The sequence below is a fragment of the Prionailurus viverrinus genome, chromosome C1 (genome assembly GCF_022837055.1).
Source record: "Prionailurus viverrinus isolate Anna chromosome C1, UM_Priviv_1.0, whole genome shotgun sequence".
Taxonomy (NCBI): Eukaryota; Metazoa; Chordata; class Mammalia; order Carnivora; family Felidae; genus Prionailurus; species Prionailurus viverrinus.
Window position 1 is genome coordinate 49,369,844 of NC_062568.1, and position 14,730 is coordinate 49,384,573.

The 14,730-nt window shown below is 37.0% G+C and overlaps 1 protein-coding gene and 1 long non-coding RNA gene across 8 annotated transcripts in view; one reads left to right on the forward strand and one right to left on the reverse strand.

Annotated features, from left to right (window-relative positions):
* Nucleotides 1-14,730, forward strand: part of ZNF385B (zinc finger protein 385B) — a 413,030-nt gene that overhangs the window by 212,394 nt on the left and 185,906 nt on the right. The gene's annotated exons all lie outside the window — the stretch shown is intronic.
* Nucleotides 3,339-14,730, reverse strand: part of LOC125172108 (uncharacterized) — a 69,998-nt gene continuing 58,606 nt past the window's right edge. Inside the window, exons 3-4 of the long non-coding RNA XR_007154594.1 lie at nt 5,343-5,391; nt 3,339-3,609 (exon numbers count right to left, since the gene is read on the reverse strand). This is a non-coding gene — a long non-coding RNA (uncharacterized LOC125172108). The remainder of the gene's footprint in view (nt 3,610-5,342; nt 5,392-14,730) is intronic.

Here is a 14,730-nt window from a genome sequence, read left to right on the forward strand (position 1 = left end):
ATATACAAACAGACCTGAAAGGAACCAAACAGCAAATCTTCACAGGCAGGAAACCCAGTATTTACACATTAATCAATAGGGTGATGGTCACTAAGGTGGTTTATGACTAAGATTTCTTGTTCATCATGAATGGGAGCTGGCATTTTCAAGTACTTACTTCATGTTAATGTGTTCAACGGGACTAGACTGAAGCACAATTGTGCCACAGGCATTCCGACCCAGAGCCTCTCTGTTCTCCTTCCTCTGCTCCAGTAGGGAGTGCTCTCACATTCTTCTCATTTTCCCCCATCAAACTGTTTTTTCCATCTTCTATTCACACTAAAATGTACATGGGTTTTGGTGCTTCACCAATATTTTCTATGTATTCATATTTTAACATATAGAAAAACTTTAAGCTAAAAGTCTAAGACCGTAACTCCATGCAATTTGAAGTAATAGCCAGTGGGTTGGAAGGTTTTGGAGCAACAAAGAAAAACAGATACATCTTTCAGATTATACATCCTCATTACCCTCCAAGGGGCAAAAATGCATTCTAGGGGAAAAAAAAATCTTAATTCTTCTTATGTATAAAGCACAGATCTACATATAGTCTGTATGCACAGATATACATATAGTATGTGGTATATCTGTGGTATTAAATTTTTGTGGTTAGGGTGATTAAGAAAAATAGTGTCAAGAAGACCCCTTGGGGGGTGGGGGAAGATGATGAAAAAAGTTGAGAAATGCTGCTGTAGATGAGAATTTTAAAGGACTCTTAAGCCTGTTGAGTAAGAATTCTACTGAATTTGTGCTAAATATTTTCAGTATGAAGTAACATACTTCCAACTTAATACTTACATTGAAAAACAGTATTTATGTTCTAATAAGTCAAATATGCTCACTTGTTGTACCTTTTACTCTTTAATTGTAAGAGTAAATAAAGGAGAAAGACTTAAGAACGAGAGGTACTTAAATATGAATTCCACCTCCTCTCTTATTTGTTTTGTGACCCTTGGCAGATCACTTACCCTCTTTAGGCCTCATTCTTTTTGTCTTTAGTTTACCTGGGGATCATTGTGTCCACATTTCTATAACGTCAACATTGTGTATCGTAAGTATTAATCAAAATAATGTACATAAAACCTTCTACACCTTGCCTAGTACATTATAAGTGGATGCCAATTACTAGCTATAATTCTTTGTGTTGTACCTTTCTGTCGGTTACTTTCTTAAAATTATCATAGAAAAAAAAGATTTAAATTTGGGAGATAAAAGTATTGTTACCCATAAAATACAGAAGTTTCTCTAGGAAATATGTTAATATTGTCCATAAAGAGAAAGATAAATTTCAGGTTTCCTTTAAGCCAGTAACCATACTTATTGACATAAATCAAAACCAGATGAAATCTACGGGGCATCTGGCTGGCTCAGTCAGAAGAGCATGCAACTTTTGATCTCTGGGTGAGCCCCACATTGGGTGTAGAGATTACCAAAAATGAATAAACTTAAGTTAAAAAGACAGATAAAATCTAAATTAAACTCTTTTTGGTCAGAGGCAGTCCTCTGCTAAATTAAACTTTTAACATATCTAGTTGCTAATGTAGCCTGTTAATGTAGAATGATTCATTTTTCTGGCAGTTTTGTTGAAATATGTTTTATTTAAATTCTATTCAGCTGTGAAGTCATTATTTTATTTCCCCTAGTACCATGAGAACTCAGTATCCTTTGGAATTGATGTCTGTTTATGACATCACTTTTGCCAGTAATGTCATCATTTCCTGTCTCTGTATAGATAATATTTGCTTTTAGGTATTCACCAACATGTATTGATTTGTAGGCTAGAAAAGTTAATTGAAAGGAAGTAGTGCGAATCAGCTGGTATTTCAAGTTTGAAAATTCAAGTGAAGTGGAGTGAAATTCGGTATTGATACAACTCTTGAGGATTCATGTGAAATTGGGTGAATTTTAGTATCGATACAACTTTGGGGAAGATTATATTTGTTGTTTTTTTTTAAAGAAGTGCCCATAATTCTGTCTCTCCCCACTCCTTCACAAGTGATTGCTCTGCTTTTGTGATAAATATTAAAACTCTAAACTACTGAATATTCCCTGGTTATTGATTTTTTTTAATTTTGTAAGATTAAATACTCTACAGATGAAAATCCAATGGAGAAGGAAGAGTGCTTTCATTGTAAGGATTGTGATGTGGCAAAACAGAATAAATGAGCAACTCTGAAATGCATGACATCCCTCCTTGCCTTTTCAGCTTATCTTCTTTTTAGGTACTTTATCTTATCAACATTGCTTCCCTTTTTCTGATAGAAGTCCTTTAATAACAAATAACCATGGAGTAGTGTTCTCCATCCCAGAGTTTGGCTTTGAGAGCAGAAAATAGGAGCTTGAGGAGCAGAATTAAGAGAATGCTATGGATAAACAACATGCTTATCCAGCAGAAATGGCCCACAAGTAGTGGAATTCAGAAAGCAACAAGGATCCAATTATTTAATACTCTTCCAAGCTCTCCAGGGAGCTGAGAGAGCAGAATTTCACAAGGTAGACAGATGTCACATTTCAAAAGCATATTAGAAATCAAAGAACCTTATTTGAAATAAAATATATTGGCTCAGATTCTGTCTCTATATGCGTCAAAAATCATACTCCAAAAGGATTTGGGGGAGAATTTTTGACTTCATAAAGTCATTGGGCTGCAAAGTTGGATTAAGAATAAGAATACATATCTCTACTAAATGACACCCTGGAAGTTCTGGTGTATACTAGATACTCTCTCACCCATACAGAATCATCTCATGTCTACTTGCTGCCATTTCACTGGAAGAATCTGAAAGTTTTCAAGATATTAGGAGACAAATGTTTCAGCAGAAATGGTGAGATTTGTAAGATAGCCCCTTTCAGGACTAACCAGTGAAAGCTTTTCCCCAAATCTGGAAATCTAAAAGTGTCACCCCCTAGAGGTTAGAGTAACCTTCACAGACTTGGAACTACAGCATGATGAGAAATTAATATGGTACTTTTCATCATCCCTATTTCACTTAAGACGGACAAAGTGACCTAACCAAAACACATCATCTAGGAAAATTGGAATTAGAACCCAATTCACTACTTCTTTCTATTCATTCACTGTGCTGCTTTCTCTTTCAGGTAGGTAGACAAGAGACCTGGCCCAGGTGACAGGCCACTATATATGTGGCACACTTGTATATATGTGTGCTGGAAGGTCATGCAATGCCCCCTACTCCATCCCTTAATTCTGTATGCATCTCTCAGTCACCAAATACAAGGTCTTCCTCTGTAGTATACTTGAAAATTTGTGGAGCCAGACCAATGACTTTTTTCTGTTAAAATTGTTTTTGCCTCCTCTCACCCATGTGCATTTCTCTGTTTCTTTCTACAGAAATATTTCAAAATAATTCAGAGAAGCATCGCCAATTATTTTTCATCCCTTTAGAAAGATTAAAGTGTCCTTGACTGATGTGGGCCAGTCACTAGCCAGTCTGTACTTGCTCACCAGCCTGGGTATTACTGAAACAAGAGCATGTTGCCGCTGCTGGCCACATATTATCCTTGGCTTTTCCTTCTTTACCACTTTCTTGAGGCTTGTAGGTCACTTTCCTGTGGATGGAAGAAATAGAGATGGATTGGTTTGATAAATGACCTGTGCCTGATATATTGGTTTTAAGTCTCATACAAAGTGAGAAGGACCTGACTATTCTATGGTGGGTCAAACAGTTTGATTGAAAGCATAATCAGCTGGGTTTTTCAAAGAGAGTATAATGAGGGATGTTTGCGGTGGTATGGTAAGTTTGAAGGGAGTCACCGATAGATGTCATCATTCCTACTGACCCACCACAAACTCTTTCATTCCTGAAGAAGAAAGGAGAGGGAGTTAATGGAGGTGTCTAAATTTGGTGAGAGCTGAAATTGGAGGCTGTAAAGGATAGTACTCAACAAAAGCTGTTTTCATAGGCAAGATATCACTGCCAAATGCAGACAAGGAAGAAGACTGAAAGGAATATTCCAGCTTCTCCCTTCTTCCCATACAGAATGGGCAAAGAATCTGGGATGAGCAAGGATCTGGGAGCAAACAGAGAACAACCAGCACGCATGGTCTCCTGAACTTATTTCAAAACATCTTTCCTATCCAGGATTTAATTTGAACAATAACTGATGGAAGTGTTCCTTTAATGCATCATATTCCTCTGTGTTTTTTTTTAATGTTCTAGACATTTTAAAATTTTAACTCAGAATTCTTAATGCAAATGTTAATTGTTGAACTATGTAGTGGTAATCCACAGAGTCTAGTGAGGGGTTGGGATCTGTTTGCTTCTAAAAGAAATGGTTCCAACTTGGGGTGCCTGGGTGTCTCAGTCAGTTAAGTGTCTGCCTCTTGATTTCAGCTCAGGTTCATGACATGATCTCACTGTTCACGAGTTTGAGCCCTGTGTTGGGCTCTACATTGATAACACGGAGCCTGCTTGGGATTCTCTGCCTCTCTCTCTCTCTCTTTCTCTCAAAAATTAGTAAATAAAAATTTACTTAAAAAAAAAAGAATGGTTCCGACTTGCCATACTTCTGCATTTTTGACCATGCGTTTTTATGGTCTGCTGGTATTCTGTGACATTGACTGGCAGGTGTCGCAGCTGTACATGTCTGTAGCAACTCTAGCACCGAGTTCTGAATTCAACTATTTTCATTTCTCTGTTCATTTAGAAAAGGCATAACCATCACTGTAGTCATTTGCCCAACACATTTTTATTGATCATCTATTCTGTGCAGTAAAGGCCCTGAGAAAATTGAGGTAAGCAAAGAGAAAATCCTCCTGCCCTTAAGGAGTTTATGTCTTAAGTTTTTTCTAAGCTAGACTTTGAGACCTCAAGGACTCTCTTAAGGATCTTTAATCTTCTGATGCTTTTCTGAGAGGTGGGGGTGGGGGTGGGCAGAGGCACATTTTCTGGACCTTAGCTGAATTCTGAACTGTCAAGATTACTAAATAAATATATGAGGTATTCATGTTACTCTATTTAGTATCATTGTTGTCAGTCACTCAAAAAATTGTTTCTGAGTATTTATTATATACTTGTATGTGTAGCGATTGAGAAATTAATAAAATATGTTAGTGTTTGGGGTACTGTTCATCTAGTTGGGAAGCAGATATGCAAATTACAAAGGCTGAGTGTCAAGGTCTATGGGTCCAGCAAATGATTCCATTGTTAGGATGAGAGTGACTATGAGAGTTACAGTAATAACCATAGCGCCCAATTTTCTGGCTGCTCAGGCAAGCAGTTTAAAGCCTCGCTGTTAGTAATGTGTTGCTTTTATTTAATAGAAGTTCCATAAGTACTTACTTGTAAAAGTAGTGTTTCCCAGAATCCTACTGGCAGACTGTTCAACTCTCTGAAACACACATGAAACAGTTCCAAGCTCAATGTTAATACTAGGGATAAACCACATGATTCTCAATTAGGGGATTCAGTAGAATTATGGTTTTAAAGATCATTGAACATGTACCTTATACTAGTAGTATAGACCTGGACTCTGGAAAAATGCTCACTGAAACTATGAAAACTGAAACCACACAATCATGAAAAAGTTGTCCTAATAGTGGTAGGCATTATTTATGTATCTGAGCAGTTGCAACTATGGACTCTACTACTACCTATAAAGTCATAGCCGTTGTTATATATCCAAAGCTATGAGAAATGCTTGGTCTAAGCCAGAGTTGGGTAATCACCTGATATGCTGAAAGGAAGCTCAATAATCCTAGTTTTTGTCGAACTAAGACTAAAACTTTTCTCTGATAGTACATTTTTGGCATGCCCAATGAAGCTCTGTCTTTCTAAACAATAGGAAGAAACACTCCTATGGAATGTATTTTTTATTTCTTCCTGACTCTTTTTTTCCTTATTTTTTTCTTTTTTTTAAGTTTCATTAATTTATTTTATGAGAGAGAGAGAAAAAAAAAAGCATGAGTTGGGAAGAGGCAGAGAGAGAGAGAGAGAGAGAGAGAGAGAGAAAGAGAGAAAGAGAATCCCAAGCAGACTCCACACTGTCAGTGCAGAGCCTGATGTGGGCCTTGAACCCACGAACCATGAGATCATGACCTGAGCTGAAGTTGGACACTTAACTGACTGAGCCACCCAGGTGCTCCTCCCTTATTTTTTTTCTACAAAGAGGTGTCCCTGATAAAGAAAAGAGAAACTAATATTAGCCACTTTCCCTGAGGACAATAATCTTCTTTAAGTTTTCCACAATATCCACAGTGATTGGGTTCACACCTTAGCTGCTACTTTAACACCAATCCATACACGCGTTGTGATGCTATAGGTTTACCACCAAGGACCTAGGAAGCCTTTATAGAGCAACATTGACATCCTTTACCAAGTTATACATCATATTTGGAGTTCTCACAAAAAAACTTAGTCTCAGAGACTGTCTTATTGGAATTTTGCTCATTCATTCATTATAGTAAAAGAGATTGAGTGGCTTATGTACTGTATAATATAGTATGTCCATGAGGCTGGAAAAAATATAAACTTATTTTTATACTGTGTGTTAGCTATATTTTATAATATTTTGTTTGGTGTACTTTTCTTCAGCCTCCAGACACATTTTAGGTGAAGTACTTCTAAATGCAAAGCAATATGTCCAATTATTAATCTAAAAAAATACAACACATATCTTATTTTACCCATGTTTCTAGACTTTTTGGACACTGTTAGTATATATGTTTAGTAACTGCATTTTTTCCAGATTAACCACTAAATACATTGCTTTACATTTAGAAATTTTTTTATCTGAAAACACATTCTGGAACATACTGTTTCAAAATATAATTTACATATTGTTTAAAAATAAGTTTATCCCTACAAATGCCAAATAATCATATTGTACACCTGAAACTAATATAATGTTACGTGTCAATTATATCTCAAAAAAAATAGCTTACTCTATGTTAGTTACCTAACTTTATAGACAACGTGTTTAATTTGACCCTTTTTTTAAAAGTCACTTTAAAAAAAAAGTTTATTTATTTTCTGAGAGAGAGAGAGAATGAGAGAGAGGGAAAGAGAGAATGAGAGAGAGAGAAAGAGAGAGAGAGAGAGAGAGAGAGAGAGAGAGAATCCCAAGCAGGTTCCACACTGTCAGCCCAGAGCCTGACATGGGGCTTGAACTCATAAACCCTGAGATCATGACCTGAGCCAAAATTGAGTCAGACGCTTAACCAACTAAGCCACCCAGGCGCCCCTTAATTTGACCTTTTTGTCAGATTTTCTTCAAATGGTAAAAAAAAATCTTGGGAGAAAACATGCATCCTGAAGATATTAAAGTGAGAATTACTTAAGCAAGTCAATGTGTTTTTCCTATATTATGCAGTTAAATTAATGTATGTCTTTGTGTTTTCATCCTTGAGTAATGTCAGTGACAAAGGGGAATCAACAATTGGCATTATTTCCAAATGTTTGCCATTTTGATACTGATAACTATTATGCTGCTTTTTGCCTTAATCAATTTTTCCCTTGTATCAGGGTATGACTGTATCAATTGTCTAGTAGATTTAATGCCGCTTAGCTGTCTAATAAGACAGGGAAATGTTTAGCTATCAGTCAGCCAGGTCTTATGCTGTGACACATGGATTCAAAGAAAATTCATAATGTTAGGTAGATAACCACAAAAGACTTTTGTGTCTTGGTTTCTCACCTCCCTACCTTATTGATTTGCTTGTTTCTACTTCTGATAAAGACAGTGAATTATCCATTGTGTATGGAATAAATGTGAATTACTGATATAGCCAAATGACTGAAAAAGGCAAAGTGCTGCTTTCAAAATGACAGTTCGTTATAGGATTCCTTTTTCAACAATAATCCCACAGCCTGTGCACCAAGCCCAAGCATGAAGGATATCATGTTACCCTTTCAGGACTTACCAATATATTTATTACTTGGGCTTTTATTTATCTTCAAGCATCCCTTATCTTGAATAACGCATGGCACCTTCTCTCACCAATGCTCATTTTTTGTGTTCATCCCTGAATATAGAAACCCTATTTATCAAGCAAAAGTTTTTCATAGACCAATGTTCTAAACATGGATATCACATGGGAATCACAATTTATTTCTCTCTTTCATACTTTAAACATCCTCCCTTCTTCAAAAACATATTACTTAACATACAATCTTTCCAAGTGAAATCTCTCACTCTGCTTTTGTGGTCTTCTAGAATCTTCAGAGAAGAACTTTGTTACATTGAGTATAGACAACATATTACAGACATGACAAGACTCACAGGTCTTCTATGCCTCAAAAAGAAAACAATGATGAAATCATATAGCTGTGAAATGGTTATGTATATGAATTACTGGCTCATGCATTTATTCAATAATATGTAATTATTGCCTCCTTCGTACCAGGCTCTGTGCTAAGCACTGGGTCTCCAGGGATGATGTTTCTTTTCTCCTAGCCTGGAAAAGTGGAGAGGAAGGATACTTGTATTGGGAGATGCAAATAGATATCATGATTGGAATTATGTTTTAAAATTTTACTTTGTACTGATTTTATTTTATTAAGCTTAACTTAAAAATGTTTAAACTAAAATATAACATGGGAAAACTTAAGAATATAGAAAGATATGTAATTAAAAGTAAAATTTTTCTTTCCTCTCCCCCAAGTCCTTAATCCTCTTTCCTCCAAACAAACTTTGCTAACAGATTTCATGTTTTGTTGCAGAGTAAAACAAAACAAAAAACTAAAACAAAACACACATAGACACACAAACACATGTACATATATATGTTTGCAGGCACACAAATAGTAGCATATGGTATATTCTGTACTTTCATATTTTCACTTAGTATTTTATCTGGTGTATATCTTGTTTATCTGGTATACCTTTCCATAGAAGGACTAAAATTTTTGATAAAATCAAATGTTAGGAAAGATGTAATATTATATCAAGAACATTTATTTTTCTGAGTGAGTTTCCTATTACCTAAGAATATCTTAGTATTTATTTTTTATAAACAAGTCAGTAAACTAGAATAAAATCAATATAGTTGGGCAATTAACATAGATGAATTCCTACCTCTTCTCTTTGGACATCATTCAGGTTTTAACAGTTGTCTTAATAGTTAAGAGATCTATTTATAGTAAAGCAATCTGTTTCAAAATCTCTCATTTCATTTAGTTACTATGTCTGGTTAGTTTCCTGTAGTTGGAATAGTTTGCCAGTGGTTTCTCTCTGTGTGTGTTTTTTTTTTTTTTAATTTTCATGATCTTGACTCTTGAAAATTAGTAGGCCAATTTGGATTTATTTCATGTTTCCTCCTGATTAACCTTAGGTTATAAATTGTGGACAGGAATTATATGAAATCGATGCTACATTCCTCTGATTGAATCCTGCAAGGTCTCAGGTGATTTTAATTTCTCTTATTGGTGATGATGTTCACTTTGATTACTTTATAAAGTTGGTGTTTTCCCAGCTTTTCAACCATAGAGTTACTCTTTTATTTCCCCTTACAAGTAGTAAGCATTTTGTAGGGAGTTACTTTGAAACCATAAAAATATCCTATTCCTCATTAGTTTCTCCACTAGTTTATTTCTATCTGCATAGATCATAGTTTTCCATTTTATACATTTTTTTTTCAATTTTTAAAAAAGTTTTATTTGTTTATTTTAAGAGAGAGAGAGAGAGAGCAAGAGCAGGGGAGGGGCAGAGAGAGGGAGAGAGAATCCCAAGCAGGTTCCATGCTGTCAGTACAGACCCTGATGCAGGGCTCAAACCCACAAACCGTGAGATCATGACCTGATCTGAACTTAAGAGTCAGACACTTAACAGACTGAGCTACACGTGCTCCTCCTATTTTGTTTATTGAGTTATAATGCTGTTAGCACTTTTTTGGCTTTTTTATGTAGGTAGTCCTTAACTTATGAGATTTATGTACATACTCTGTAGACATAAATATCCTGTTCTGTTTTCCCCCATCCCTGGGATCTTCTCAGCCACATACCTACTCTTTTTTGTCTTTGGTATAGCTGCTATTGAAGGAAACCTTACTTCAATACCACAGCCATAAAGCAGGAGATTATGGCTTTCTGATCACCTCTTGATGATTTGGAGCTTAGTGATCTGTAAGTCTTAAGACTTAGCTGTATGGTATGCAGGTCAGGAGCCAGGGGGCTCTAGACAGGTCTGAGCAGCTCCAGGCTAGAAGCTTCAGGTTGGACATGGCTTGGCTTGGCTTTAAGATTAAAGGGGCTTTAGGGACCTGTATAGAAATTTCTACAAAGAAGATATACAAAAGGACAACAGGTACATGAAAAGATGCTCAACATCACTAGTCATTAGGGAAATATAAGTTAAAACCATAATGATATGTCACTTCAAACTTTTTTAATTGCCATCATCAAAAAGACAAGAGGCAAATGCTAGCATGGATGAGAAGAAAAGTGACCCCTTATGCACTGTTGGTGGGACTGTAACTTGATACAACCACTATGGAAAATAGTATGGAGGATCTTCAAAAGACTAAAAAGAATTACCATGTCATCCGAGAATTTCACTTTTGGGAATATATCCAAAGGAAACAAAACATACTCAAAGAGATATCTGCACCCCATCCTCATGTTTATAGAACATCATTTACAAAGAGCCAAGACATAAAACAACTGAAGAGGTCAAAAGTACAAACTTCCACTTATAAGATATATAAAAACTAGGGATATAATGTACATCATGACTACTAGAGCTAACACTGCTGTGTGATATAAGGGAAAGCTGTTAAGAGAGTATCCTATGAGTTCTCATCATAAGAAGAAAATTTTTTTTCCTTTTTTCTTTTTATTGTATCTCTATAAGAAGATAGATGTTAGCTGAACCTACTGTGGTAATCATTTCACAATATATGTAAATCAAACCGTCTTGCTGTATGCCTTAAATTTATACAGTGATGTATGTCAACTATTTTTCCATGAAACTGGGGAAAAATAATGTAACAGCATCCACATATGGAAATCTACTTGGCAGTTCTTTAAAATAAATGCATTTTATTGAGAAAAATATATATATAAAGTCATCTGGGAAGAAACCAATAAATATAGATTCTAAGAATTGAGGAAACAAAGATGTCTTCACACATGTAGATGGAAAAAAAAGAAAGGAAAAGAAAAAAGGAAAGAAAGAAAGGCATCTTGGGGTTCAGGGAACTTAAGCATTCTAGACTATTTATAGGGACTTCAGCCACATTAGGGTTTCCTAGGCTCTTTTGTGCTAACTAGGAAACCTGATCAGTTTTCTCTGGGGAATATTCCAGACTATAGCAGAAACTCACAGTTGTTAGCATTCTATTCACATATAGATAAAATGTAATATGGGAAATTTGAATTTCTGGAAGCTAGGACAAGTTTATATCAGCCTTACCTGGAGGGCAAGCAGTCTTCTCCTGTCTAAAAGTCAAAGCCATTGGGGCAGCTGGGTGGCTCAGTCAGTTAAGTGTCCGACTTCAGCTCAGGTCATGATCTCACGGCTAATGGGTTCAAGCCCTGCATCAGGCTCTGTGCTGACAGCTCAGAGCCTGGAACCTGCTTTGGATTCTGTGTCTCCCTCTCTCTGCCCCTCCCTCACTCATGGTCTGTTTCTCTCTGTCTCTCTGTCTCTCTCTCAGAAATGAATAAACATTAAAAAAAAGTCAAAGCTGTGACATCTGACACTAACAACTAAAAAAAAAATGTATGAAATTTTAATTGCTAAAGGTTTTCTGCTTCTAGATTACAGCTTTGCTTTTATCTATAATTATATTAAAATGGTATATTCATTGAAATCTTCTTCTCAAAGGAAGATATTCCTGGCCATTCTAAAAAAAATTCAATAAAAAATATTTTAAAACCATAATAATAATGAACTCAATGACACTCACCTACTAACCTTATGGTAATCTGTTTATCTGTGACATTTAAACTAGGAATATATTTTGTTAATGTATTTCCTTCACAAATTGGAGATTGTGATGTTGTCTTGGCACAGTAGCCTGTATTTCATTACACTTTTACTACAGTGCCAAGGCCAAAGGTCTTCGGTGTCACAGGGAGCAAGTCAGGTTTATATTGGGGTCCTCAGCTGAAGACTCAGACTGTAAGCAGGAGTTCATTTAGCCATCCATTTCTTCAGTGGATATTTATTGAGCACTACTTGTGCCCAACACACTGTTAAGTGTGTAACGAGACACAGAGTCGAATACAACATCGGATTTGCATGTTTAAAGGATCCCTGTAGCAGCATTGTGCAGGATGGAATATAGGAGCGAGGCAGAGACAGGAAAGCAGGCTAGAAAACATTGCAGTGTTTTCGCTATCAGGGGCAAGATGCCGATATGTGGTGAAGGCAGTGGAACAGACCAGATGGAACAGATTAGACCTAATGTGGTTCTTAAATAAACCCCAAGGGTTATGATTCCCTTTAATAATCAAATGAAAACCTTTGGTCTCCTCTACAGAGAGAAGATGTACATGGATGTGTATACAAGTACAGTTTCATAAGGCCTACCCTTCTGAGTCCCCTTCCTAAAGGGGCACAGGTCTGGCCCTGCAGGTCTCCAGAGACACCTGTCTGTAGTCCCTGCTCTACTATACTCCAAGAAGGGGAAGTACACGTCCAGCTGGGCTGATGAGAAGGCTCTGTAGAAGAGGTGGAACCTGAACTAGGACTTATAGGAAGAGGGGGCTTCAACAGGTCAGGATGGAGAAGCCACTTCAGAGGGCATCAGCAGTCTCTAGGCTTTTGGCACTTTGTGGATCCTCATGAACTGTTTGGGGAACCACAAAGCTTGAGTCTCAAGAGTAACTGCTACTCAGGGGCAGGGGAGTGGGTGGCACCTGGGTGGCTCAGTCAGTTGAGCTTCTGACTTTAGCTCAGGTCATGATCTCCCAGGTCATTGGGTTCTGTCTTGACAACTCAGAGCCTGAAGCCTCCTTTGGAGTCTGAGTCACCCTCTCTCTCTCTGCCCCTCCCCCACCTGTGCTCTCTCTCTCTCAAAAATAAATAAACAAAAAAAATTTTTTTTAAAGAGTAACTGTAGGGACGCCTGGGTGGCTCAGTCATTTAGGCATCCGACTTCAGCTCAGGTCATGATTTCATGGTTCATGGGTTCGAGCCCTGCGTCGCCCTCTATGCTGACAACTCAGAGCCTGGAGCCTGCTTCGGATTCTGTGTCTCCCTCTCTCTTGCCCCTCCCCAGATTGCTCTCTCTCTCTCTCTCTCTCTCTCTCTCTCTCTCTCTCTCACACACACACACACACACACACACATAAATAAACATTAAAAAAGGCGGGGGGCGGGGCGGGTAACTGCTTCTCAGGGACTCTCTCAAAACTCTCCCTGTTATGTGATGGTGCATATGAAACCCTTAGCAGTTTGTCTGACACATAGACCTCAGTCAGTATTAGTTCTTATTATTACTAAGTACATCAAATACATAAAAGATAGTGAGATGTGCTGATGTTTCCCCAGATTGATAGAAGGTTATTTGACAGTGATGGCTTTCTTTTATCAGCAGTCCAAGAATTAGGAATAAAGACCAGATGAGAATAAGCCCTGAGAAGGTCAGCGTTCCTCAACCATTCTGTCAGAGTTTCTCCTTCTTAAGCTTGCGTGCACACTGCACGCCTCCTAGAAGTTACAGAAGTTGTCCGGATGCTCTGCTGAGCCAGAGTAAAGTCATACGGTTCTCCCATTTGCTTTGTAAGTCTAATAAGGTGGTGATATGGTGTGCGACCATAGTATTTTAATATTTTCCACCAAACTCCTACCATTAAAAATTCTGATGTCTCATTCTCTGACGAATTGCACACAAGACTGACACTGCCTCAAATGAAAGCATCTGCTTGCCAATAAATAATAATGAAAAATTAAGTGCAGTTTTTTACACTTTTTTAAAAATTTTACAACAAACTTTTTAAAAAATCACGTGGTCTTTGTAAGATGTAACAGAATTTAAGTCTGTTATATCCTATGTTAAGGTTTCAAACACACTATGATAGGAAAGATGCCAAAAAGGATGATTTGGGGGAAAATAGGAGATCTAGAGTATGATGGAGTCCATGAATCATGAGCAGGTTTGTTTGATTAGATGATGGTCTTAGACTTCATGTTTTATTTTAGTCTAATGTTCCAGTCCTGTTACCCATAATCCAAGAAATGATAGGAATACATAGTTGCCAAAATTACCTTTGAAGAATTTGACATCTTGATTTGAATTTCCACAGTGAGAGTAAATCTTTGATCACAAATTGTTTAAAATAGAAAATTCTTCAAAAGTGAGTTTCAAAAGATTTGTGACTTACAGGATATAGGATAAAAGGAAGTTTTCCTGTTACATCTATTTTTAGTAAATACTGGGCCTTGATAACTTACACGCAGAGCTTGCTTCACACAGTGGCTGCACGCATTCCTTTTGTGGTCTGACTTTGAGCTATGTGATCTCAAAATGATATGACCTCACTGGTAGGGTTTTTCTGAGATTCAAATGAGAGAACTGAGTACAGATAGATCTTGGCACAAGGCATGTATATAGCAATCACAAGTTAACGGCTATCAGTACCTTCATCAAACTCTGGCAGTACTGACAAATAGAACTTCACGGTATCGTGGACAGTGATGATTGAATGGATTATATTTGCTTTCCTATGGTTAGAAGCAGGACTGGAAGCAAACTTCAGGATTTGAGGTTCCCCTTTATCTTCACAA